The sequence below is a fragment of the Chelonoidis abingdonii genome, chromosome 5 (genome assembly GCF_003597395.2).
Source record: "Chelonoidis abingdonii isolate Lonesome George chromosome 5, CheloAbing_2.0, whole genome shotgun sequence".
NCBI lineage: Eukaryota > Metazoa > Chordata > Testudines > Testudinidae > Chelonoidis > Chelonoidis abingdonii.
Window position 1 is genome coordinate 64,552,769 of NC_133773.1, and position 27,558 is coordinate 64,580,326.

The following is a 27,558-nucleotide window of genomic DNA, read 5'->3' on the forward strand; positions in this document are numbered from 1 at the left end:
TCCCCATGTAGACAAGTCCTAAAATTTATTTTCCACTGCATTTTCACATAGTATATTCAATTACCAAAGAAACAATATTCTCTCTCTGTTTTTAACCTTTACTCACCTTCAGTTAAAAGAGATTAAACAACTCTTAAACATTTGTGCAGTCCTGTAGGGTAAATGTGTAATACAAGGATTGAAATTAATTAGGAGACAGGTGTGAAAAGGGGGCAAATTCTGCACTCATTTACACCAGTATAAACCTGGTGTAAATCCACTGCATTCAGTTGAGTTACACTAGATTTATCTCAGGATATCAGAGATCAAAATTTGCCCTAGTAGCATTACACTTGAGTGAAGATTTCTGTTCTCTGGACAGAGGTATAAATTAGCTATGCTACATTCACATATTCCTCTATTCTTGTTCTTTATATGAAAAAAAACAAAAACAAAAAACCTTTCATTATCCCTGTGAATCCTTGTCTGATTTTAAAACACATACAGTAACAAACAAATTCTAGTTGGGAGTCATTTATTCTTTTCCATATAACTTTTAGCATCCAAGTGACTTTTAGCATCTGTTTCTGATGTCCTCCCTAATAATCTCAAATTGCCCTGAACAGCATTCTGATGTAGGTCATGTATTTTATTTCTGCCACACAGTTCCTCATTCTGCAGGGGAAATTTTAGCTGTTCAAGCAATGAAGAATCAGATCCACACAGCATTACAGTTACAAAGTAATACAATTTAATTATACATGATTTGGACTCTAAAAATTCCAACTACAATATAAACAAGTGCATAACAGTTCTGAGATGAGGCACTCAGATACTACTGAGATGAAGACAGCATAAAAACCTATAGGGGATAAAATATAATAGATCAGTCTCCAAGCACAAATTTGAAGTAGGGCCCCTTTATGTGATTTTGGAGTACTTTATTCTCACACTTAGCCCCTTCACCACCAAACCCAAATGTCTACTTATCCCTCCTCCTCATAAAATCTGTGTCTCAGCCCCCTCCTCAGATTTCAAGTCTCTAATCCTCTCCTTGCCTAGCCTGGCTTCTCTGGCCCTTGCCTCCCTGATCCTTGACATCTGTGGCGGCCTGACACAGTGCTACTACTGCCATGTGCTGCTCCTCTGGGATGAAAGTACTAATTTCCATCACTGCCTGCCCCTTTAGCCCCACCCAACATAACCGTCAGGTCTCAGTGGGCCAGATAGTCTTGCCTGGCTAGGAGGGAGGCAAATATTTGACTCTGGGTTCAATAAGGTGATTGGACCAAATGGGGGACAACAATCAGAGTGATCAGCTACAGTTAGCCATGTTAGTAAAACCTATATGCTTCCCCTTTTGTTATTTATTTAACAAAAGTTACAGGCTTTGCTCCAGTGTGGTGCTTTTTTCTTGAGATTACATTAGGCAACTGTTACATGCTGAGGGAGCTGAAGGAGATTGAGAATAGCACCTCCTTGACACACACACACACACCTACATTTAATTTATGCCCACACTATCCAAACACCCCTACAGAACATTAAACCAGTATGAAGTACATACATTTGGGACACTGAATGCCAACTTGGTCCAAGTTCCACTAATTTGCTACCTGTAGACACTTCCACCATTTTTAAAACACAATTTCTACCAATATATAATTTACACCACCATTTATTTCACTGCTGAATTTGGCCCAGGGTGTATAGTCCATTAAATTCTGATTACACATTCAATGAAAAAGAAAGATAAGAGCCTAAGTAACAGAATAATACACACACATATATAGCCTGCAAGTTGTTGAACGTTAGGGAGACAGATTTTCAAAAGTGCTCAGCTTCTATTTAAATAGGCACCAAATTTAAGAGCCCAGATTTCCAAAAGAGCTCAGCACCCAAACAGCTCCCATTGAGAACAATGGGAACTGCTTGCTGCTGAGAACATTTGAAAATCTGGACCTTAATTTTCAGAATTTCTGGACCCTAAAGCTATTAGGGCAGAATTTAAATCACACTAATAGCCAAAGCTTCCAAAAGCCTATTGTTTGGAAAGTGCAACTGGATTTTTATAATTTGCTGCATTTATATAGTGTACCTATCACTATATGTCTTGGAATATGAATAACGTTTAAAAATAAATAAAACCAAACTGAGATAATGTTAACAATAACCCTTAAAGTACTCACGTGTACATAAGATTAAGACTTCCCCTGAATGCGTGTCTCTCAGGAAAAGCCTGAATAAATAGATAGGTCTTGCAATGACATTCTGGCCTTATGACATTTTGCATACTTAAACACCTCTGTAATTTAAAAAGGTTTTTTTTTCCTTTTTCCTTTAAAACAGCCACATAAGAATGTGTTTCAATAGGAATATAAGTTTAAGAGAAGCAGCAGTGTTAGTCTGTATCCACAAAAAGAACAGGATTCACAAAAAGAACTTGTGGCACCTTAGAGACCAACAAATTTATTTGAGCATAAGCTTTCGTGGGCTACCGCCCACTTCATCGGATGCATAGAATGGAACATACAGCAAGAAGATATTTATACATACAGAGAACACGAAAAGGTGGAAGTAGCCATACCAACTGTAAGAGGCCAATCAATTGAGATGAGCTATCATTAGCAGGAGAAAAAAATTTTTTGAAGTGATAATCGAGATGACACATAGAAGGTGTGAGGATTCAATTAGTGTAATGGCCCAATGATTCCCAGTCTCTGTTCAAACCTAACTATCTAATTTGCATATTAATTCAAGTTCAGCAGTCTCTCTTTGGAGTCCGTTTTTGAAGTTTTTTTGCTGTAACATTGCCACTTTCAAGTCTGTCTTTCAAGTCTTTGAGGGCTTCTTTTCCATGGGTCCAGATGATGATGATGTCATCAATGTAGTGCAAGTAGAGTAGGGGCATGAGGGGATGAGAGCTAAGGAAACGTTGTTCTAAGTCAGCCATAAAAATGGCCATGCAAGTACCCATAGCAGTGCTGCTGACTTGAAGGTATATATTGTCCCAAAGTGTGAAATAGCTGTGAGTGAGGACAAAGTCACAAAGTTCAGCCACCGGGGATATTATTCCTGATGGCTTGTAGTCCCATCTTTGTGTGGAATGTTGGTGTAGAGGGCTTCTACATCCATAGTGGTCAGGATGGTGTCTTCTGGAAGATCACCGATGGACTGTAGTTTCGTCAGGAAGTCAGTGGTGTCTGAAAGATAGCTGGGAGTGCAGGGCCTGAGGAGGGAGTCCACATAGCCAGACAATCCTGCTGTTAGAGTGCCAATGCTTGAGATGATGGGGCATCCAGGATTTCCAGGTCTATGGATCTTGGGTGGCAAACAGAATACCCCTGGTCGGGGTTCTAGGCATGTGTCTGTACAGATCTGTTCCTGTGCTTTTTCAGGGAGTTTCTTGAGCAGATGGTGTAGTTTCTTTTGGTAATCATCAGTGAGATCAGAGGATAATAGCCTGTAGAACGTGGAGTTAGAGAGCTCAAATAAATTTGTTAGTCTCTAAGGTGCCACAAGTACTCCTGTTCTTTTTAATAGGAATATAAGAACTGCTGTAATGGAAGAAACCAATGGTTCATTTAATCTAGCATTCTATTTCCTGTAATGGTCAGTATTGGAGACTTCAAAGGAGGACATAAAATGTCCATAATGCATAATAACATGCCATAGGAAGATGTTTCTGCTGGAGGACTCCTGTTAGAATATATACTTTCTCATCCCTAAACTGAAGGGGACATGGTGTGGATTCCTTCACAAAAAAAATTCTTCTCGTGGTTTGGTTAGAGATTTGATGTAAACAAACAGAAAATAGTGTTTTAAATAATTGTTATTAAAAATCATTTCCTTTCTCCTTTGCTATTGATGTAATAATCCTACTATTTTGCTTGTCTTCCAAGGAGTTACTTTTAGATTTAGACAAATCTACACCCATGAACCTCAGCAAATTTTGTATACTAAGCTATAGCACATTTCAGAAATGTCAACTTGCTTCTCTCATTTAATGATGCCTTGGGAACCTGCACGATTCTTTTAAAAATCTATTAATCTTTTTATCATGTTCAGAGCAAAAGGTGCTGTTTCTGTTCACATTAAAGCTGCTTTTGATTTACTAATTTTTTAGTTTTCCTCTATAATCCCTGAGTGCCTCAAACTAATGAAATATCATTCCATGCCATGGGAATTTTATTTTATGATTTTTTTCTGCAACTGCAAGGTAATTCTGCTTTTTAACTTAAAGGAACAGTTTTCCAATGTAACTTATGGAAACCTCCTCTGAAGATAAACATTTTTTTTTAGGTTTCACATTCAGCCCCCTTTTTAGTTTAGTTTTACTGGGAGGGATGAGAAAGATAAGTATAGTTATGAATAGCAGATGATAAAATAAAGAAAGTGAAAAAGTGTGGTGATTTCATTACAATGGGGTGGAGTGGAGGAGACAGAAAAAGACTGAAAACTTTACTATTATCCTCAATGTGTAATTGCTGCCAGCAATGTACATTTCAAAACATTTTTAGCTTATAACTTTTTCCCTATTAAATCTTATTCCTAAGAAAGTGTTCTTTACTTAAATGAGATATATACAGTAGTGCCTCTCAAAAGTAATAGTTGGGTTGCTTTGTTCATCTCTCATCATGGGATCAGCCCAAAGATGGTCTCAGTGTTTAAATTTGGACATATTGTTGCTGCTCCGTAGCACATAGCTACACCAGTGTGGTTTACCACAGCAGAACAGAAAGCTGCTGTGTGGTTGGCAATCTTCCACTAGGCCGCACTTGTGCTCTTGTATAGTGGGCTGCTTTACAAATGGTGACTTTTCCTCATACAGCAATTGTACTACATTTACTAACAAACTGTGAATCTCAACAAAACATACCTTTCTGCCTTCTATTATTTTGTACTTTAACTTTACTTCTGGGACCAAGTGGTTTGACATAGACACACATTTTACCCTGTCCTTGCAACTTTGCAAAATGAGCTCTTCAGCTTTAAATTCTAGTTAGCCTTGTGTCTAACATTTTCAAATTGTCAAGCATTCTAACGCAGCATTAGCTAAACAGTGAATATATTTGCAGCCTGCTTCTCTGAAGTTCTAGCATTTTGAGACTTGCTTTGTTAGTGAAGTGGTAAACTACTTTCAAATTTACATATTTTCTCATCCACGTAAATATTTAGATCTAAAAGTAATTCCTCAATTAGTCTTTCTTAATGACCTTTTGGTATGTACTGTGAAAACCCCTTCGGCAATTTATGGCTTTGTTTCTTTCTACTGTTCATTCAGCTATCTTTGGTTTCCAGTAAAAGACTGAGCTATGTGCTGAAGCCTTTCATACCAGTGAATGGTATGAACATGCACACATAAAGCTTATGTTTATATTTATTTTGCATGTAAAATGTATAACTACTTTAAGCCTTTGATTGTTGGCCTTTTCCAGATGATAGATGCCTATCTTTTGCTTAGGAAGCCAGGCAGGTAAAAAAGTAAATATGTTATTTTAAGTAATATTTATTGGCTGGTGTAAAACTAGTGCAAATGACACAGGGCTAGAACAGACACAGGGCTTGACTACGCTGACCTGCATTAATGTAGTCCAGTTTGAAAAGAACTACACTAGGAACCATTTAGTTCACCCCCACAACGTCCACCCAGAGGAATTACAGAACTGCTATTTGTACCCTCCTAGTTCAAATTGCGGGCCAGCATAGGCACAGCCTAAGGCCCCAAATCTATTTGTACCAAACAAAGATGTGAATTCCACACCCAAGTGGTTGTGCCATAGAAAATTCAAGACCTGGAAGTCTTCAGACATATCTATGATTTACTAGAGCACCCTGTAGTTTTAGGCCTCAGAGCATGGATACACACACAGAGAGAAGTTTCAGACTACATCAGCTCAGACTAATGATGAACTTTAAAAGATTAACAAAATCAACTTTATCAGCAATATTAAATTTAATGGGGATGGGTATAAAAACTAATGCTGAAGAAATACACTGGAAATGACCGCCCTGCACCTTTAAGCAGGAGGCTGTTTGGCTGGCAGGCCGAGTGAAGGGCATAGGCATGGACTCCGTGGGGTGCTCTGGGGCTGGAAAAATTAGTGGGTGCTCTGCACCCACTGGCAGTCAAGTTCCCCTCACCCCCCCGCCCCACTTCCTCCTCTCCCCGAACGTGCCACTTCCCTGCTTCTCTGCCTATCTCCCAGCGCTTCCCGCCTGGCTGCCTGTTTGGCAAAGGTTTTTAGGCACCCAAAGATGCAGCCAGATATCTAGTGGGATTTACAAAGCATCAAACCTTCTAAGTGCATTGGAAAATCTCACTAGGTGCCTAAATATCTTTGAAAATCTGGCCCTTAGTCTGTGTGTGCCTCAGTGCCCCATCTGTACAATGGGATAACAGGATTGCTCTACTTCACCGAAGGACTAGGAGGAGAAATAGGTTAGACATGGTGATACCTCAGATACCACGGTGATGGGACCACATAAGTACCACAGGTAAAATGGGAACTTCCCTATACACTGCTAGCCCTTCCCTGGGTTTGACCCCTTCTTTTTACCTATACTCCAAATCTCCCCTTTTTCTGAATGAAACCTAGGCTCAGTGCTTTGTTGTACTTTTTCTGAGACCCTCCCCCGTGTTCTCTCTAAAACAAACCCTCTTCCTGCTGCCACCTCCACGGAGGGATTCCTCTTTTACAGGCTAAACTTCCATATCCTTAGTTTAATCACCAGCCCTTTCTTATCTTAATCACCCTGCCTCTGTAAACAAAATACTGATTCCCTGCCTCAGGGACACCTCTCCTCTGCAGAACGTACATTTCACACTAATGCTGTGCTGTAGTTAAGAGCTCCACCTGGGAGCTTGCACGCCTCCTGTATGAAACTCGGGGCGGGGGTGTTCTGCCCTCCCTTGCCTCTGCTTATTGACACTTACTGACTCTGGCATAGTATATGGGGCAGCAGAGTTGTTTTGGGAGGACGGGGTTCTTCTGTTCAACTTAGGTGCTATCATGTTTTTAACTGATATAAAATATCGCATTAGGAGATGTCTGGTCTGGAAACCCAACTGGGTGTAGGGAGGAGGCAGCCAAGTTAATTGCTGGCATCTCCTTGTGGCAGATGTCCAGTGCAGGTACTCCATACAGTGACTGGATAAATGGCTTGTAAAAGGACTTTAAAAGAGGTGTGCATTAAAGGAACGAACAGGGAGCAACTGGGGACTCCTGTGACAGCAGAGAGCCAATCCCCCATTCTTATAGCCCAGCTTAACCCTTCTATGGGGGGTGGAATGGATGGTAAGGTCCCGGCAATAGATTTGTTGGAGGGACCGGGAAGGAAAAAAGAGGGGAAACTGGTGAAAGCCCCCTACCCTGGGTATGGTAAGGTTTCAACAATGGATTTGCTGGAGGAACCTGGATGGAAAAAGAGGGGGAATGGTAAAAGCCCCCTGGGCTCATTATGGAATAAATATGGGGTACCTGTAGTGTACACTGTTATCTACTGGGTAGTTACAAACATCTAATAATAAAGTTGTGCCCTGATTAAACCCATGTCAAATGTCTCCTGTCCTTCTTCTGGCATAGCCAGACAATGATCACCCTGCGCCTTTAAGCAGGGGGGTGTTTGGCTGGCAGGCCGAGTGAAGGAAACAGTGCTTTATGGCTGGGGGTAATAAGAAAAGGCTAATCACTCTGACCTGTGTATTTGCTTTTTGTATCTCTAATCCATGAATTTGGAATACTAGTAGCATTTGATTTGATTCTTGTTTATTAGCTAGCTGACTAATATTATTTGTGTTAGGAATGTGAGTTTTTTTAAATTAAGTGTTTTCAACTGCTCACAACAAATACCACTTTATTAGATTCAATCCTGCTACTACAAAATATTAGATACATTGAAAAGAGAATGTTTATGTTGAACTGTAATTTACATTTGACTTTTCTTCTGTATTCCCAGAAAGGGAACAATCTAGCTGTCTTTAAGACCAGTTTCTGTCAAACTTCTAAATAAGAGAATGAGCATGTATCCCTCCCAGGCAAAATACTTATTAATTCAGGTTATATGAATCAGGCCAGATTCCAGCTTCTGCTGCTCATTTGTCAGTGGCTTTAGGACAGTTAAGTAAAGGAGTAGTGGTTGGGGATTCTAGCATCTCCGGTGAGTGAGCTTACAGCCTACAAGACACAGTGCAGTGGGAGGCCGAGAAGAAAAGGCCTTTCCTTTTCCCTTGAGCCTTCCTTTTTACATGGACCAAGGCTGAAGCAGGGCCCACCCTCCCTCCCTTTTAGGTAGTAAAATACCAAGTTTGGTCAATACCTGCTGTGGGATTACGCTAGCCACACTTTGTTTAGGCGGGCTGGGAAGGAATTTTTCCCTTACTACATATTGGTTTAGTTGCAGTTGGGGTTTTTTTCACCTTCCCCACATTGGGTTTCAGGAAGGGCTCTGTTCATGCATGGCATGACAGGCACTTGGCCATATGTTGCAACTCATTATTCAAGTGTAGGGCGGATATCCAGTACAGGTAGTCCATAGGGATGGTATACAGTGACCAGATAAATGGCTTTGAAAAGGACTTAGAAAGAGGTGCTAATTAAAGGAACAAGCAGGGTGCAGTTGGGGACTCCCATGATTGGTACGGTAGGGAGCCAACCGCCCCATTCGTATAGTGCACCTTAACCCTCCTATGAGTGGGAGTGGGTGGTAAGGTACCAGCAGTGGATTTGTTGGAGGGACCTGGATGGTAAAAGCCCCACAGGTAATTATGGAATAAACGTGTGGTTACCTACACTGTACACTGTTGTCTGCTGAGTAGGCCTAGACATCTAATAATAAAGTTGCGATCTGATTAAACCCATGTCAAATGTCTCCTGTCCTTCTTTTGGCATAGCCAGACAATGATGTGAGTGTGTGAGAACTAGTGTGTTTCATTTTCACTCATCTTGTAAAGGTTAAGGTTCCAGAAGTCTAAAGCTTTATGTTCTTAAAAACAGAGAAAGGGATAGCAGAGGACACCATAGGTAACAGACCTCCAGTAAGAAACTCTTATTATGTGAATTTAGCTGTACTTTTTACATGCTAAAAAAATACTAGACTGATAAGATTGAAAAAAGAAGCACCAGCAAATCAACAAATATCAACAGCACTGCTGCGAGTTTCTCCACATTGCCCCAGGAAGGAGTTCAGTTGTGAGCTGGAGGAATGCAGCACTACACAGTTGGGTGACATTATTGTGGAATTACCCAAATAAATCCTTTGGCAGCCCCACCCCTTTGGACCATAGGAGCAAGCTAGTTTGGAACATCTGAAGTTACATATTCACAATCTTTTCCAAAAGCTGTTCCCTTTACTTTTGTACATCCAGCTTTCAAAGGTCTTTAAGCCAAGTCTTTGGCACACTATATGGCTTCCTTTGATTTCCCTCAACTATTTAAAGCCTGGCACATTCTGTTCTCTCTCATAAAAGATTATTAATATTTTTCTTTTCCCCTGTGAATGTCTTTATTACCTAGCTCACAAGTAGTGTGAAATGAACACTCAAATTGCATGAGAATTCTATCTCTAGAAATGCTTTTTGCCAGCTTGAATTTCCCTCAGTGCTCACACACAACATTTTTTAATACATACAGTTCTTCAGCAGTGTATGCCAACCATCAGTAGATGGCACATTAGTGACCTCACAGGATTCTTTCCCTTTCTTCCAAGAGCTGGATGCATATTCAGAGATGAATGAAAGCCTAAGTGCAACGTCTTTGCTATTACTTAGATTTCAGAGGAAAAAAAAAAAAAGTATTTCAGCAAAACTCTTGGCTTGCTCTGTCATACCTTTAATCATCATAATTTCTGAAATCTTGATCATTCATGAAAGATGAGCAAATGACAGCTCATAAACCTTTTTTGTATCACCACAGGACAGGCATTGTAAAGACAGGACAAGTGCAAATCTCGGCATTTCCACAATGCATATTATCCAGGCCTTCATAGGAACAAAAGTGATTCTTTTAACAACACTAACAACATCTATGCATTAACCTTTCCATGACCAGACACTTGCCCTAGAGCTACTGCACAGTGTTATTATTCTGCCAAGAATTTCTCCCCTCAGTTCCAAAAGTGCTTTCAGTGATCTATAACATTCAACTGTGCAGCCAGTCTTCTACAGAAACGGCTGCATGGTTTGATCTTGCATGTTTAGAACTGTATCAGTTATTCCATTTCCTTCACAACTCTGCTTATGCTAACAGCCCCTTTCATACCTAGAGTATATGTATCGGGGTAAGTAGGCTATACCAAGGTATTCTTTTGTTTGTCTTGTCTCAAATAGTCTTCATTCCTATTTTTATCTTATCTTACATGTTCAAAAAGAAAACTCATACCCCCTAATTACTCAAGCCACGTTTTGTTAGGAAGAGGTGATGGGTAGTGTTCTGGCATGACAGTCTCTAAGAGATGAATATTAACTTGACAGGAAAGCAGTGAGAATGTTATCTCATATAAATTAAGCTGCTAAATAAAAATTAATGTCAAATGTATGTCTACTTTCCATTTTTCACCAGTGAGCATGTCAGAAAATTTATTTCTTTATTTATATTTTATCTTTATTTCTGAAGTATAAATAGATTAGAGGGTCATATTGCAAGGAAAGGTACAAAGGTCCTTGTGCCTTCCCTTGTGCACATGTGCAAGGATCAGGGATTAAGCTAGCCTCTAGTAAGAAGCTACAGGAGGAAACAATACAATCTGACAGTTGGGTACCTTAAAACATATAGGGTATAAGGCACAAAATGACATAAAAGAACAATGATATTGGTAATTGGAAAGGGATAGGCAACCATACAAATGCATTCTATAATTCTTTAGCTTTAAGGGAAAAGATAAATGCAGCAAAACAAGGCAAATCAAGCTAATGGCAAGAGAAATAAGAGTGACTTTACAAATATATTAAGGGGAAAAGTACTACATAAAGAAAGTAGGTCTAAAAAATGAGGAGATGGATGAAATTAAAGATGACACAAAAATGGCTGAGAGACTGTACTCTTAAAAGCTATCAACAATAAAAATATAGAAATTAAATTTGAAAAAGTAAGAGGAAGAATGTAAAAACTAACTATTGGAAAGATCAGATAAAGAAATATTTGGAAAACATTGATATTGCTGCAGCACCCATAAAACACAGACATCAATTAGGAGACTTGACACATCACAATAAGAGTCATACAAACTTATATGAAGACAACTCCTCTCATACAGAGCTTGCAATCAAGAAGTCAAATGACTTACACACTGTTATTTTTAATTAGAGTGTGTGTGTGTGTAAAGTTGCATAGGCAACCTTAATTTTGATATTTCCTGATCTTACCTGTGCCACAGTAATACATGTGATAATGTAATTAAAAACTGTTATCAGAGTGCATAAAAATAAGGTGGCTAGATTACAGTTGCACTGGTGACTTTAATTCTGGCATTTCCAAACTTATGAGAGCTTGATGTTTAAAACTTAAGAATATGCTTTTAATATTCTTTTTTTCTGGGAAATTTCTCAGGTTTTTAAAAAAGAAAAAAACAAATTCCATCATAGCATCATATTGACACCCACACAGGGCACCAGCAGGGTTGGGACTTATAGATCCACAGCACAGACCTCTGTCACATGAACAAATAGTGTAACTGATAGTAGCAGTATGTTGTCATCTTTTAAGTGGAGCAGCATTAGAGAGGGATGAGACATACTCTTTGCCATGGATTTTCACAGAAATTTGTTGACAGCTGAGGCATGATGAGATTCTAGAATCTTGGATCCTATTCCAGGCTCTGAGGGGAGTGCTGTCTAGGTGCCACAGACTCTTCTGCCCATTCCTCCCAAACTTGATCCTTTATACCCTATTATCCTCAAACCCATCCCTGTCCCAGTCCTGTCTTGTGCAACCTGAACTGTGGGATGGCTGTATCCTCTGTCCCAACAATCTGGAGTACGCCTCTCAGACTGTGAAGCTGTGACAAGCTACAAAGCTTTGGCAGGTACTGACCTTACACAGACATCCACAGGCAGGAACACACTCAACTGAGTTACATGAATGCTTTGCCAACCACTCATAAGCCAACAACAGAGAGGCTCCAGCCAATTCCCCCCAGCTCCCCAGCCTTGCACCCCAGAACTGTACCATCTTGTCCTGGTCAGAAGCCCTGACCACTGTAAATTGATTACCCAGTCCGCCCCTCCAGTGTGGAGAAGACACACACTAGCTTGGGAGATCTCAGCTCTGTTTACAAAGGCACTTCATAAGAACATAAGAATGGCCCTACTGAGTCAGACCAAAGGTCCATCTAGCCCAGTATCTTGTGTCTTCCAACAGTGACCAGTGCAAGGTGCCCCAGAGGGAATGAAAAGAACAGGTAATCAAGTGATCCATCCCCTTTTGCTCATTCTCAGCTTCTGGCAAACATAGGCTAGGGACACCATTCCTGCCCATCCTGGCTAATAGCCTTTGATGGACCTATCCTCCATGAATTTATCTAATTCTTTTTTTTAACCCTGTTGTAGTCTTGGCCATCACAACATCCTCTGGCAAGGAGTTCCACAGGTTGACTGTGCACTGTGTGAAGAAATACTTCCTTTTATTTGTTTTAAACCTTCAACCAAAATACACTGTTTTAGATCAAATATATAACATATTTATTAAACTACAGAAAGATAGCTCTTAAATAATTATAAGTAGTAAGCACAGAGATCAAAGTTGGTTACCTAAGAAATAAAATAAATTCATAGTGTAAGTGTAAACTAAACAGGATTTGAATCAAGCAGCGTCTCACCCTGAGAGATGGTATAAATACACAATTGCTCAGGCTGGGACTCTCCTCCAGCCCAGGACTACCCTCCCCAGTTCAAAGTCTTTGTCCTCCAGATGTGTTTTCGGGTTTTGAGTTGTGAGGGATGTGAGGCTAAGTCATGATATCACTTCCCCTCTTTATAAAATCTTTCCAACAAGCTGGAAGAAACATGCTTGTGATGTGGAGTCCACCCCCATAGGTCAAACAGCCTCCACTGTCTATGTGTTCTCTCTGAAGTCTTCTGGGATGGTTGTTGGGAAAGTGGATTCCCTTTAATGGGTCATCAGTATGTCTGGCTACTCCACTGTTGTACCTGAAAGGCTGATTGTGAGTGTTCCCAACCTCACAACATATTTCAGTAACACATATGTAGCAAAATTTCATAACATCACACAGAACGATAACACATAAAATCCAAAAAGATATTCATATTCAACAGATCAAGACTTTTAAAATTATGCCTCACAGGGCATACTTTGTACAAAACATTATATCACCATGGTAGATATAGGGGTGCCGGGGTGTTGGTTTGGGGTACAGAGTGCCATATATATCCCATCCCCTTCCAACCCATCCCTCACCCAATCCTCTCTCTTCCAAATTCATGGCTCATTGTTTCAATCTCATTTTCTTCACATAGACAGTCCCAGTTTCCGCACCTCAAGTTTTTCCTCACAATCCTGGTCTGCTTTTTTCAGCCAGTCCTACTCTCTCATTTCAGATATCCCGGTCCCAGTCTGCCTCCCCCTTCCAGTCCCATTCTCTTTGCCTAGCCAGCTCCAATTTCCCTTTCCTAGCTCCTTTTCTGATCTGTCTCCCCTCACCACTGGCCTCCAATTGCCATCTCCCATTCATGGTTCCCATTCCTCCTTCCTCTCAATCTCCCTTTCCAGGATCCTTATCCAATCACTCTCCCTCCATGTATCTCCCAGTACCTACCATAGCTATTCACCTTTCTGGCTTCTTGTTCCAGTGTATTTGCCCATCCTGTTTTCCCCATGCAACCTGTCAGATCCATCTGTCCAACCTCCTTTCTTCTACCTTGCCATCCAGTCCCAGTCTCCTTCCCTGCTCACTCCTCGTCCAAATTCGAGTCTATTCTCAATGGGTCCCAGTTCCCCAGGTTCCCACTCTAGCTCCCAGTCCCCCTTTCCCAGTCAGTACCAGTCTCTTCTCGCCCCAGTCCCCTTGCCCAACCACTCAATCTCCTTTGGCTCTCAGTCACAGTTTCCTTTACCCTAATTCAGAGTCCTAGTTTCCCTCTACCCCCCACTCCCGTCCCAGTTCCCACCACCCTCGGGTGATTTTTCCCCCAAATCTACCTCCTCATCCCACCCAGCTGATCTGGCTCTTAGCCTCTCTGCATTCAATTCAGACACCTTCTTCCTCCATGTTGAGGGGGCCCAGCAGGCGGACAGAGAACACAGGAGACACAACTCACTGCTCTCAGTACCAGTGCCTAGAACCAGCCCAGAGCAGTAATTGCAGGGACAGTCCTGCTCAGCCGTGGACTGGAACATGCACTGTGCAGATGGAATCTCCAGAGATTTTAGATGGGAACTGCTAGCAAGTCTCTACATAGGTATGATGTTTTTCAAAGGCTTATAACTTGGCCAAATTTGGGTGGATATTTACAGAACCGCAAAAGTCACATCCCTGATGCAAAGGCCACCCCTTGCCAAATTTTAAGTCCCTATTTCAAAGCATAGAGGTTCTAGAGCTTGTTAAAGAAAAGGTTGCCAGAATTTCATAATATGGGCAAAATAACATTTTTACCCATTGATTCTGGCTGAAGTTTTCCTAAAGCCTCAGGCAGATACTTAGCATGGCAAACGTCAGCCTGAAATGTTAATATTTGGCAAAGTCATAAGCAATTCAAAACATAGTTTTATAATGGGAAGTGTCCATCAACCTTATAGTTGGTGCTCCAGCTCTGCCTTCATTTACATATACACACACACAGAATTTATGGTATCATTATAAATTGATAAATAGTCAACTAGCCCCATCTCCCCCTCAACATAGCCATAATTAATTTGGTGATTTTTTTAAAAACACACATTCTAGCAGAAATTGGTCTTAAGGACAGCTTTGAAAGAAGAGACAATATCAGCCCTAAAGATCAGTTCAGAGGAGGTCTGTCATGTGTGCAAGCAGAAAACAACAAATTGTTTAACAAAAAAAAGACCAGTATTTTTAGCTGTCTTCCTCTAATCAGTTGTAAGAAAGATAAGGTAGCAACACAGCTACAACAACACTGCATAATAATCAGCTGTAGTTAACCATATTTGCATAAATGTAATTAAAAAAAAGAAAAGAAAATCCCCAAATATTCTAGGAGCTTGACTTTAGGTATCCATATTTTAAAATCTTGAGGTCTAATCTCTACTGTCTGATTAGTGAATGCAATCTCAGAGCTAATCCAGTAAGATTTTTTTAAACACTTCAACATTTTTATAACTTATTTAGAGTACTCAGAAACTCTCCTTTAAATTTAAAGAAAGGCTCCCAGAAAAGTCACATGACTCACAATGCTAAAACCCCAGGACTGAAAATTACTTTAAGATCCCTGGTCTGCATTCCCTGCCCTTAACAACATAGTAGATGTAAGCTATATTTAAGGTCAATAAAATCAATCTGTATGGCAGGGATAATACCAAGACTAATTACTGTGTTAATTCACATGGCTAGCCAATTAATTCTTTTCAATTCCCCAAAGCACTTTCTTATATACATGCATATCATTTTTCTTTTTTCCATTAATATAGACCTGATCTGCATGATTCTCAGTTTCCTAGGACTGTATAGGATTTGGTCTCTTGAACTTTTCAAAAACAATGGTGAAATATTGTTCCTTTAGAAATTACCAAAAAACAAATTACTTGAGGTGATATACATATACGGCAGTCAGATCACTAAACACATCTTCAGAGCTCAAAGTTTTTAGAAGGTTATTGAACTTGTAAGAGTCAAGGAAAAGGAAGACTTTTTCAAAATTTGGAATTTTCTATCTACTCTTAATTTCTCTTGAAAGCATTTCAAATAAAAAGGAGCAACAAGCCTAAGAGTAAGTGGTATATAATTAATTTGTAAAGAGGACTTTTCATATTTCCTATTGCGGCACAGAAACAGGTGACTGAAACATTGGATATTACATGAAACACTCTAAATGTTTCCACACCTCGCAATCACAGTCCTCCAAGTTATACCTTGACTTTAGCAAAGCTTTTGATACAGTCTTCCACAGTATTCTTGCCAGCAAGTTAAAGAAGTACAGATTGAATGAATGGGCTATAAGGTGGATTGTCGGGCTCAACGGGTAATGAACAACAGCTCGATGTCTACTTGGCAGCCAGTATCAAGCAGAGTGCCCCAGGGGCTGGACCTGGGGTAGGTTTTGTTCAACATCTTCATTAATGATCTGGATGATGGGATGGATTGCACCCTCAGCAAGTTCGCAGATGACACTAAGCGGGGAGGAGAGGTAAATAAACTGGAGGATAGGGAAAGGTTCCAAAGTGACCTAGACAAATTGGAGGATTGGGCCAAAAGAAATCTGATGAGGTTCAACAAGGACAAGTACAGAGTCCTGCATTTAGCACGGAAGAATCTCATACACCGTGACAGGCCAGGGACCGACTGGCTAAGCAGCAGTTCTGCAGAAAAGGACCTGGGGATTACAGTGGACGAGAAGCAGGATATGAGTAATAGTGTGCCTTGTTTCCAAGAAGGCTAATAGCATATTGCACTGCATTAGTAGGTGCATTGCCAGCAGATTGAGGGAAGTAATTATTCCCCTGTATTCAGCACTAGTGAGAGACCACATTCAAAGTACTGCATCCAGTTTTGGATCCCTCACTACAGAAAGGATGTAGACAAATTGAAGAAAGTCCAGCAGAGGGCAATGAAAATGATTAGGGGGTTGGGGCACAACTTATGAGGAGAGGCTGAGGGAAGTGGGGTTATTTAGTCTGCAGAAGAGAAGAGTGAGGGAGGATTTGATAGCAGCCTTCAACTACCTGAAGGGGGATTCCAAAGAGGATGGAGCTCGGCCGTTTGGTTTTGAGTTGCAGTGGGGGAGGTCTAGGTTGGATATTAGGAAAAACTATTTCACTAGGAGGGTGGTGAAGCACTGGAATGGGTTACCCAGGGAGGTGGTGGAACCTCCATCTGTAGAGCTTTTTAAGGCCCAGATTGACAAAGCCCTAGCTGCGATGATTTAGTTGGGATTGGTCCTGCTTTGAGCAGGGGCCTGGACTAGATGACCTCCTGAGGTCTCTTCCAACCCTAATCTTCTCTGATTCTAAGTTGGCCTCATCACAACATCACCGGCCTCACATCTCAGCTCCAAATTTCCCCTCACCAACACACAGAGCCCAGCTTCCTTTCTGCTCCCCTCCCTGCCTCTTTCTCCCTATGGAATTTACTTGTTTTTTTTTCCAGTGTCCCTTCTCACCCTCTGCACCCAGTCAAATTTCTCCATCTTTCTCTCTCTATCCCTGTTGAAGGAGGAGAGGTGTAGAGGGACTTGAGAAGAGTCTCCCTCCTTCTCTCAGTGCCTTACTTTTTTCAGAAAATAAATATTACACCAATTCATAGATACATTGAAATGTAGGGCTTGAAAGAAACTTGAGAGCCCACCTCGTCTCTACCCCTGCAGTGAAGCAAGAGGAAATATACCTGAACCATTCCTGACAGATGTTTGTCTAACCGGTTCTTAAAAACCTGCAGTGATGGGGATTCCACAACTTCTCTCAGTAACCTATTCCAAATCTTAACTATTCTTAGAGTTTGAAAAATTTTCTAGTATCTAACCTAAATTTCCCTTAATGTCATCAGCAGATTTTATAAGTGTACTCTCTACTCCATTATCAAAAGAATGAAAATATTAATAGTACTGGAACCAGAACAGATCTTTACAGGATCTCACCTCCATGTTTGACAGTGATCCATTGATAACTACTGTAAATAAGCTTTTTCAACCAGTTGTGCACCCACCTCATAATTTTTTTCATCTAGACCACATTTCCCTACTTTGCTTATGAGACTCTCATGTGAGACTGTGACAAAAGCCTTAGTAAAATCAAGATAAATCACATCTACAGCTTCCCCACCTCCACTACAACAATAACCTGGCCAGAGAAGGAAATTAGGTTGGTTTGTCATGATTTGTTCTTGACAAATCCTATTATCCTCTAGGTGCTAGCAAACTGATTGTTTAATCCTCCCTGTTGTATTCCTGCTCTCTTCCCCTCATTCCTCACAAGCCACAGCAGAAAGGGCACTAAGCGGTGTTCTCCCCACTTGCCCAAGAAGGAAGAAAGCAATGATATGGGGAGCCTGGCACTAAGGGTCTTTCTCCTCAGAGGCTGGGGGCTATCAGTTACTTGGTTCATGTGTTTGTGGGGTAGTGGGCAGGCAGAGTAAGTGTTGTTCACTCCTAAATTGCCCCGCCTCCTGCTAGTCTCTGTCAGCTCTGCTTGAATGGTTGCTTCTAGGAATGGGATATCCTGAGAGACAACATGCAGCCAGTATTACTGGAAGTTAGAGAGAGAGAAGTTTTCACAGGAGACCTCTGCTTACTTTACCAACCACTGTACACCAGCTGCCCTCTAAAGTGACAGATGCTGGGATCCCCTTGATCCAGCTTTTGCAAATCCTAAGGCACCCTAAAATTGATTAGATTAATGGAAAAATATCAGACTGGAAACAGAATTAGCTGAGCAATTGAAGAGTATTACTACTAGAGATGAAAAAAATCAAAATTGAAAGAGAGAAAAAGAAATAGAATTAAAGCTGGAGGACACCGAAAATGGAGACTGCAGAAATAACATAAGGATGAGAGGTATTCCAGAGGAGACTGAATTGAGAAATCTGCTGGACACATTAGATGACATTTTCCATGACATATTAAAAGTGGCCAATAAAGATTGCATTCATATTGAGAGGGCAGATCTCTTTTCTTCAGGCCCCTAATCAGGCTCCACACCAAGAGACATGACTGTCCAACTGCTGTCAAAACAAGGATAAAACACAGAGGATAATGAGGAAGATGAGCTGAACCAATGATGATTCTTAACCAGCACATACAAATTTTCCCAGATCTGGCACCCTCAACCCTGAGAAAGCAAAAGGAACTATACCAGGTGACCACAATTCTTAGAAAGAACATAAGATACAAAGGGGCATTCCCATTTAGACAGTCCTTTAAATAGAAGGACAGACATATGTCTATTTCAGATCCAAAAGAAGGGAAACAGATACTTATGGACCCAGGAATAGGCAAATTAGATTAAAAAAATATGAATGGGATTAAAGACATTGGTTCTACAGATCACCAAGAAATCACTGGAAATCAGGGAGATCAAAGAGAGCCTGAACAGCTCAAAAAGATGCATCAGCAATACAACAGGTAGACAGCAGAAGACGCAGTCCAGATCCAGAAGAACAAGATTAGTATATGGGCTAACACATTACAATAGATAATAGATACTCTATCCATGTGGTTATAATGATAAAGGGATATAGTGAAATGAAAGCCGGGCTGTAGAGCACCCAGGATATTTTACTCTAGGTGGATACAGTATACAAAGTAGATATAACATCATAGTTAATTTATTTTATAATATTAAATTAATGTTGTGATTTATAACAAACTAGCAGGAGGCCCAGATCTCCCTTACTGAAGTAAGTTTGACATTAGAGTAATTACAAACATTCCAAAATTTATGTTAATTGAAGGCTCATCTATGGTAGAATATTTTAAGAATAGGTAAACTCAAAGATGGTATAATAATCTCACAAGATTCAATGTTATAAAGATGTTTGGCCCAATTAAATAAGGCTTAGTTCTTAAGAATATATCTTTAAAAAAAGAAACGAAAAAGAAACCCTTCTTTGAGCAGGGAACTAACAAGCCCATGGAGGAAGTAAGGAAAGTCTGGGCTCTCATAGTTAGAGGGGACCAGGTGACAATGGGGGAATGCCCAGGGAGGGTGAAGAAGGGAAACAGGGGATAAGTGAACAGATGTTAAATATTGTTGTATGCTTTCATAGAAAATATTACATTAATAAAAAAATGTTAGGGCCCAGAATTTAAAAGTTTATGGTAAATCACACTCAGGATGCAACAATATAGGCATTACAAAAGGAAAAGCAACATATGTGAGAGTTTTAAAATGACTGTGTGTTTGATGGGACCACTATCAAAACTTTTACTTACAGAAGAATCAAAAATATAATGGAGCCCTGGCATCTGGCTGGGGGAGGATCTCATTACTTTTAACAAAGAGTAGTCTACAGGGTGAGAGCAGAGCTGGTAGTCATGGGTAAGTTTATTAATGTCATGTTTGTTAACATGAAAGGGATGAACAGTCCAAAAAAAAGGAAAAGTATATTCTGCTCAATGAAAAGGTTTTATTAGTATAATCTATTTACAAGAAACACGCTTGAAGAAAAATGAGTATAAATACTTGAACACTTCTTGGATACAGATACCATATGTCTCTCCAGAGCAATCTAACAGAAGAGAGGTGACACCACTCTTGGCTAAATACTTCCCTTTTATTGTTTCAGCACACACTGTAGAGGACAGATGTATTTTAATTAAGGGGTCCTTTAGAGGTAAACTTTTCATCTTAGCCAAGATATACACTCTCAGTTAGAGGCAAAGTCCTCTTTTTAATCCATTTTTTAGGGATTTAGGAAGTTTCAGTGAAGATGATATTATTCTAAGAGGTACATGCCTAGCGGGAGCCGAATCTGAATGTCAGGGACTACATATATTATTCTGCTCCTCATGGACGTTATTCCAGGATTTATATTATTTTCGTGTCTAGGACCCTGACTAATTTAGTCAAAAAATTTATCTGGCAGATATAAATTGGTGTGTTCATGCCTCTGCATATATCAGATTAAAAGATTGGAACTCAGTGGAAAAACAAAAGGCCTGGCAGTTGAGCAGAGCTTTTATGTATGACTCTCTTAGAATTCAAGAGCTAGAAGAAAATGTTGAGCAACATATAGACAAAAACTATAAGGAAGGGAACAATAAAAGTGTTCTCTGGTATGCTGGAAAGGTGGTAAAGAGGAGGATCCTTATAAATAAAGCATCATACCTCAAAAAGATGCGAGGTCTTGAAGAAGAGAGTTTGGTTCAAAAACTTTCTGTTTTGGAAGGTAGACATAAATCTACAGGATCTAAAATAGTATAAGAAAATAAATTAGAAGAGGGAAGATTAACCTGTTACAACCAGGTAAGGCTGTGCAAACACTCAGATATATTAAACAAAAATATTATGAAAAGGGCAATAAAGTTGAAAAAGTTAAAAAAAGTAACAGGATAATTCAGCCATCCCTTTTATTGAAAATAAAAAGGGAGATTTACTAATTGGCATCAAACAGATCTCTGAAACATTTGCTAACTTTTTCCATACTTTGTATGGTTCAGAAAATCCAATCCCTGAATAGCTCTCAGAAGATAATGTGGCAGCTCTTAATGAGCAAATTGCTGCTGAGGAAGTCAAAGTTGTAATTAAGACTTTAAAATTGAGTAAAGCTCAAGGTGCCGATGGGTTTTCTGCAGAGTATTATAGAGCTCTAAAGCAAGTGTTGGTCCCTTTTTTTTTTTTTTTTTTTTTTTTGAATTGTTTCACGATATATCACAGGGGAACAAGATTCTCGGTTCACGGGAAGAGGCAAAAACTGTGGCTATTCCTAAAGAAGGAAAATATCTTACCAATTGTGCATCATATAGACCTAACTCTTTTAATTAAACATGGATGCTAAAATTAATGCCGAGGTCTTGCAAAGATTGAGCATAATCTTGCCCAAATTTGCTTACCCTCTTCAATCTGATATTAGAAAAACTCTGAATTTGATTTATAATGTTAATTCTGGCAATTCTTGCTGCATGCTTCTTCTTTAGATGCTGAGAAAACCTTCAACCCAGCTGGAGTGGAGAACCTGAGACAGATTTTGGTAAAGTTTGGTTTGGAAATCACTTTTTATAGGGCAACTTTTATAGAGTCTGCTTGAGTTAATGGTCCCATCATCAATCCGCCTTCTTTTAATTGGCTAGAGGTACAAGATAGGTTATCCTTTGTTTATTTTTGTAATGAGCCATGTTGCAGCAAATGTGAGAAATGTCTCCTCAGCAAAAGGCATCAAACACCTTCTAGATTACAACACACAATAGCTTGTCTAAACAGATAGCTAAGGGTTAATGTTTCTTTTACTGTAAAGGGTTAACAAAGGGACCAAACACCTGACCAGAGACCAATCAGGAAACAGGAGTTTTCAAAGCTCAGGGAGGGAATTTTTGGTTTGTGCTTTTGTCTGTGTCTTCTGCTCTGTGCCTCTCGGCACTGAGAGATAATCTTTCTACCTCAGGTTTCTAATCTTCAGTTTCCAAGTTGTGAGTACAAAGTAGAAAACAAAAAGTTTTTTGTATTTACATGTGTGTAGTTGCTGGATGTTTTAAATTGTATTTCTTTTTGGATAAGGCTGTTTTATTCATGTTTCTTTTAGCCAATAACCCTGTATTATTGTCACCATGATACAGAGAATATTTTTATGTCTTTTTCTTTCTTTTTATATAAAGCTTTCTTTTTAAGACCTGTTGGGATTTTTCCAAGTTAAACTCGCCAGGAATTGGTGGAGGAAGAAACAGGGGGGAAGAGAAAATCTCTTGGTGTTAGAGTTGCAAAGCTTGCATTTGCAGGGACTCTGAGTGAGGGTGAAAGAAACTTGATCTCTCTGTGTTTGCATTTCAAGGACTTGAAACACCAGTACCTCCTAGTGTCGCAGGGCGGGAAGACTGGGAGGTAAAGAGGGAGGCGGAAGTGGGTTATTTCCCTTTGTTGTAGACTCAGGGCATATGAGTCTTGGGTCCACCAGGGAATGTTTTGGAGACCGGAGTGAGGCAGGCACTGGATTCCTGTTCTGGTGGCAGCGATATCAGATCCAAGCTGGTAATTAAGCTTGGAGGGTTCATGCAGGCACCCACATTTTGGACGCTAAGGTTCAGAATTGGGACTTATGCTTATGATAGCTTTGCATGATGATGATGTCTTCTTACATTTGTAGGATCTAAATCCTTGTTAAAAATTACAGAAGAATTGATATTGGAATTTGGGCAGGAAATTTTAGGAAGTTATATCCCCAAAGGGTCAATATTTAAGAATAAATATTGTAGAGAAAAAAATCTTTTAAAGGCAAATTACCTTACAACATGGAATAAAATAATGAGAATTGCAGGAATAGAACAAATATGAAATTTCTTAGCTAGGTAGGGGAGCCTCAGTAAAGATGAATATCCTTCCAAAGTTGTTATTTTTGTCTGAGTGCATCCCTGTTGATATCGCTGACATGACATTAAAAACATGACAGAACGTGGTATTAAAATTTACACGGAAACAAAAGACAAAGGGTGAGTTCTAAAATTCTGTATAAGCCTACAAAGCGTGGTAGACTAACTTTCCCTAAGATGGCTTATTATTATTATGCATCACAATTAAAAAATGTGATCAACTGAGTTAATAACAGATTACTCAAACAGGACTGGAGCCCAGATAGTTATTCATAGTAACTCTTGGGTAACAAGTAATGCAGGTCACCAATTCTAAAAATCAAGCAAGCAATCACCCATTCATCTAGACCACCTGAAGAGCTTTTGACCATTTTTTTTTAAAATTCCCGTTGTTGGGGCCCTCTCCCTTAAATACTTTCATTAAGAATTAGGAATTGATCCCCAGGAAATATCGAAGTTACTATTTATTGTGGGTAAGAGCTGAGATTACTCAAGTTAGACAGCTGTTCCTGGATCCTCATTTGAAATCATACCAAGTAGCATGTACCAATGTAAATAAAAGATCCCATATTTTTAATATTTACAAGTCAAATATTTTATAGTGAAATCTGGATATAAGGCAGCTCTTGTAAAGATAGACCCTGTAAAGGGAGACCTTCTATCCATCAAGGATGTAATCCAGGAGCAAGCTGGAACAAAAGCTTCAATTTGTATATACAATTTTCATTGACAAAGATGTTGGTAAGAAAACCCAGATAGGAAAATGGAAGAGAGATTTGGACAAAAAAATTCATCTGAATGAGTGGGCCTCTATATGGGAAAAAGGATACACATCTTCAATTTCCATAGCTCAGAAATATTTTATATAATTTATAAATTATTGTTTAGATGGCATTTGGCTCCAGTTAATATCCATTGTATTTTTGCTGGTAGGAAGACAGTCTGTTGAAGGGGTTGTGAGAAAAGGGGAACATGCTTGCACATGTGGTGGTTGTGCCCAGAAATTAGATGATTTTTGGAGGTTATTCTCATTATTATTGTTAGGGGACAGAGTTAAACCGCCTTGGGACTCACTTCCAGTTTATGTCTTATGTTCCAAAAATTCATGCTTCAGGGGTTCAGCCAGCCACTGGTAGGGATCAGGAAGGGATTTTCCCATTGCTTGCGTGTTTTCTGGCAGGGTTTGTTTCGTTTTGCGTTGCTTTTATCTCTTTCGTCTGAACTGTTAGGGGTGGCCGCATGGAATACGTTATGTAAAAATTAAATGTTTTCCTCATTTTAAAAAAAATCAATGATTTTTAGGCAATGACATATATTCTGTTACACTGGAATAAAGAGTGGGATAAAAAGGATAACACAAAATCTTAAGCATCTCTCAGATCCCTGTGTCATGCTTATGATGAACTGATAAGACTAAGCAAAAATACTTGGCAAAAAACAACAACCATTTTTTTCTACAAACACTAAACTCCACCCAATTAATCATTAAGTACTTTCACATTAAGGTCACTGAAAGTTTTTTTCTTTTCCTTTTATTTTTTAAAATGATTTTCCGTATGAGCTTCTGTCAAAATGCTTTTACAGACTGATTTAAAAGAAGAAGAGAGACACTCCAGTGCCGAGTAAACTAAGTATATTCCAAATTTAGTGTGAGGGTAAGAAATCTGGTAAATTTTGCAGATAAGCTAAAATCATTTATTTAGTGGAGCAGTTATTAAAGAGAAGTATATCAATTTTTTTCTTCTGAGAACTCAGGGAAACAAGATTTGGCTTTAATGATCTTTTCCCATCAGGGTTTATGAGAATTAACATCCCAAAACAGCTAAGATGAAATCCTGACCCCACCAAAGTCAAGGGCAAAACTCCTATTGACTTCAGTGGAGCCAGGACTTCACCCCCTGTTGGGCTCTGACTTGGAGCAATGGATTGCCCATCTGATTTCCTTTGCAGGATAAGAGCCTTCATTCTCTCTGGTTGCTGCAATGTTCCCCTTCCCCTCATCCTCATTGTTTCAGTTTTTGATTTTTTTTTCGGTTGTCGGGGCTGGGGGGGGCGGGGGGAATGTTCTTACATAAAGACACAACAAAAAACCCACCTAGCAAACCAAACTAACACACATTTAATATAAGCTAAATGGGGTGAAACAAGTCTTTGATGTTCCACAGCTTTGCTGAACTGGAGGGAATACAGTAAAAAGTGACTAAATAGCTCTAAAGAGAAGATATCTGCAAATTTCTACTCTAGTGGCCACTTCTAAAGGCTCTGCTTTTACGTCAATAGTATAAATTAAAAAATTTTATTAAAGCTAATGTTAAAAAAATTATATAATACATAGTTTGAGAAAAGAGTGTTTGTACATCTGGGTATAGTGCTTAGATTATCCCCATGATACAAGGTTTGTTTTAAAGTCATAAAATACATATAGTGCATGAATGAATTTAAGACTACAGTTTAGGTCAGGGGTCGGCAACCTAACACAAGCGTGCCAAAGGTAGCACGTGATCTGATTTTTGTTGGCACGCGGGGCGGGCTGAGCTGCTTAGCCCGCCGCCGCTCTGGGGTTCCTGCTGCTGGCCCCTTGCCAGCCGGGGTCCCACCGCTGGTCCCACTCAGCACCCGCAGCCAGCCTGGGGTTCCTTCCCCCAGGCTGGCAGTGGGCTGAGATCCCAGCTGGCAAGAGCTGGCGGCCAAACCCCAGAGTGGTAGCGGGCTGAGTTGCTCAGCCCACCACCACTCTGGGGGTTCCGCTGCTGGCCGCTGGCCAGCTGGGGTCCCACTCAGCACCCGCTGCTGGCCTGGGGGAAGGAACCCCAGGTTGGCAGGACTGAGACCTCAGCTGGCAGGAGCTGTCAGCCAAACAGCAGAGCAGCGGCAGTCTGAGACGCTCAGCCCGCCGCTACTCTGGGGTTCCCACTGCTGGCCTCTTGCCAGCGGGGTCCTGCCGCTGGTCCCACTCAGCATCCGCTGCCGGCCTGGGATTCCTTCCCCCAGGCTGGCAGCGAGCTGAGACCTCAGCTGTCAGGAGCCAGCAGCCGAAACCCCAGAGCGGGGGGCGAGCAGAGACGCTTAGCCCACCGCCGAAACCCCAGAGCTGGGTGGGCTGACCCGCTCAGCCTGCTGCCACTCTGGAGTTCCGGCTGCTGGCCCCTTGCCAGCCGGGGTCCCCACCGCAGCCCCACTCACCTTGCTTCCGGTTGGAGTTCCAGCGCAGGCCCCCTGCCAGACAGGATCCAGGCTTCCGGCCCTGCTCAGCCCTACCAGCCACCAGCTCCACTCACCTCAGCTGCCGATCTGGGGTTCCTGCCAGTTAACAACTGATCACTCAGAAGCCATTGTGCAGCTTAAAGTATCCAAATACGTGCCACCAGACATTGAAAAACTCAGCAAGGAAAAGCAGGGGCAAGGATCACACTAAGCTAATAAGATCTGCATTTTAATTTAATTTTAAATAAAGCTTCTGAAAGATTTTGAAAACCTTGTTTACTTTACATATAACAGTAGTTTGCTTATATATTATAGACTTATAGGGAGACCTTCTAAAAAACGTTATAACGTATTACTGGCACGCGAAGCCTTAAATTAGAGTGTATACATGAAGACTCGGCACACCACTGCTGAAAGGTTGCCGACCTCTGATTTAGATATTAGCATCCACGCATTCGGGTACATTACTCATGAAAAAAGTTAAACAGAGAGTTGGTGGCGGAAAACAAAATATATCAACAAGTGAGGATTGTCCCTTAGTAATTGAGAATTTCGGATAGCTTGTCCATTTAGAAAAAAAACAGTCCACCAGGAAAGTATTTTAGTTGCTTTCCTGACTGCGCTTCTCATTGGCAGTCCAGTTCATTCCTTCTGATATTGCCAGTGTTCGGTGATGTGTTCTATGTAGATGCCGCTCGACCACCTGATGGTGTCTGACACCCAAGAGTTGCTGCATCAGCCGAGCATAGCATTGACCGACTCCACATTCTCTCAGCACTTGCTCGTTACCAGGGTCCCATGCTCCCAGGGATCCGACAATCAGCATTTGAATTTGGACCTCATAGCCCCTTGCGCTCAGGGTGTTGGCCAGAGAGGCATATTTCTCTAGCTTTTGAGATCGGGCATCATGGAAAGCAGGGGTCTTGTTTTCAAAGGGCACTGTGATGTCCACCATGATGATCTTCTTTCAGTCTTCATTGGTGATGACTATGTTAGGACACAGTTGGCTGTCGGTTCCAGGGATGGTGGAGTTCACAGCAACCTTCCCCACAGGTGGCAGGATGGCTCTGACCAGGTGATCTTGGATGGCTTTGTATCGCAGCTGCCAGGCTCTGGAATGGGGCTTGCAGCTACACAAGACATGTGGTAGTATCTTGTTGGCATAGCCACATTGCCTGCATTCCTTGTCCCAATTTCCATGCTGGACGGCTATGATCAGCAGGACGCATTTGAAC

The 27,558-nt window shown here is 40.6% G+C and overlaps 1 protein-coding gene across 2 annotated transcripts in view; it reads right to left on the reverse strand.

The window, feature by feature from the left end:
• The window catches only part of PDGFC (platelet derived growth factor C), a 245,712-nt gene that overhangs the window by 26,586 nt on the left and 191,568 nt on the right, over positions 1-27,558 (reverse strand). The window lies entirely within an intron of this gene.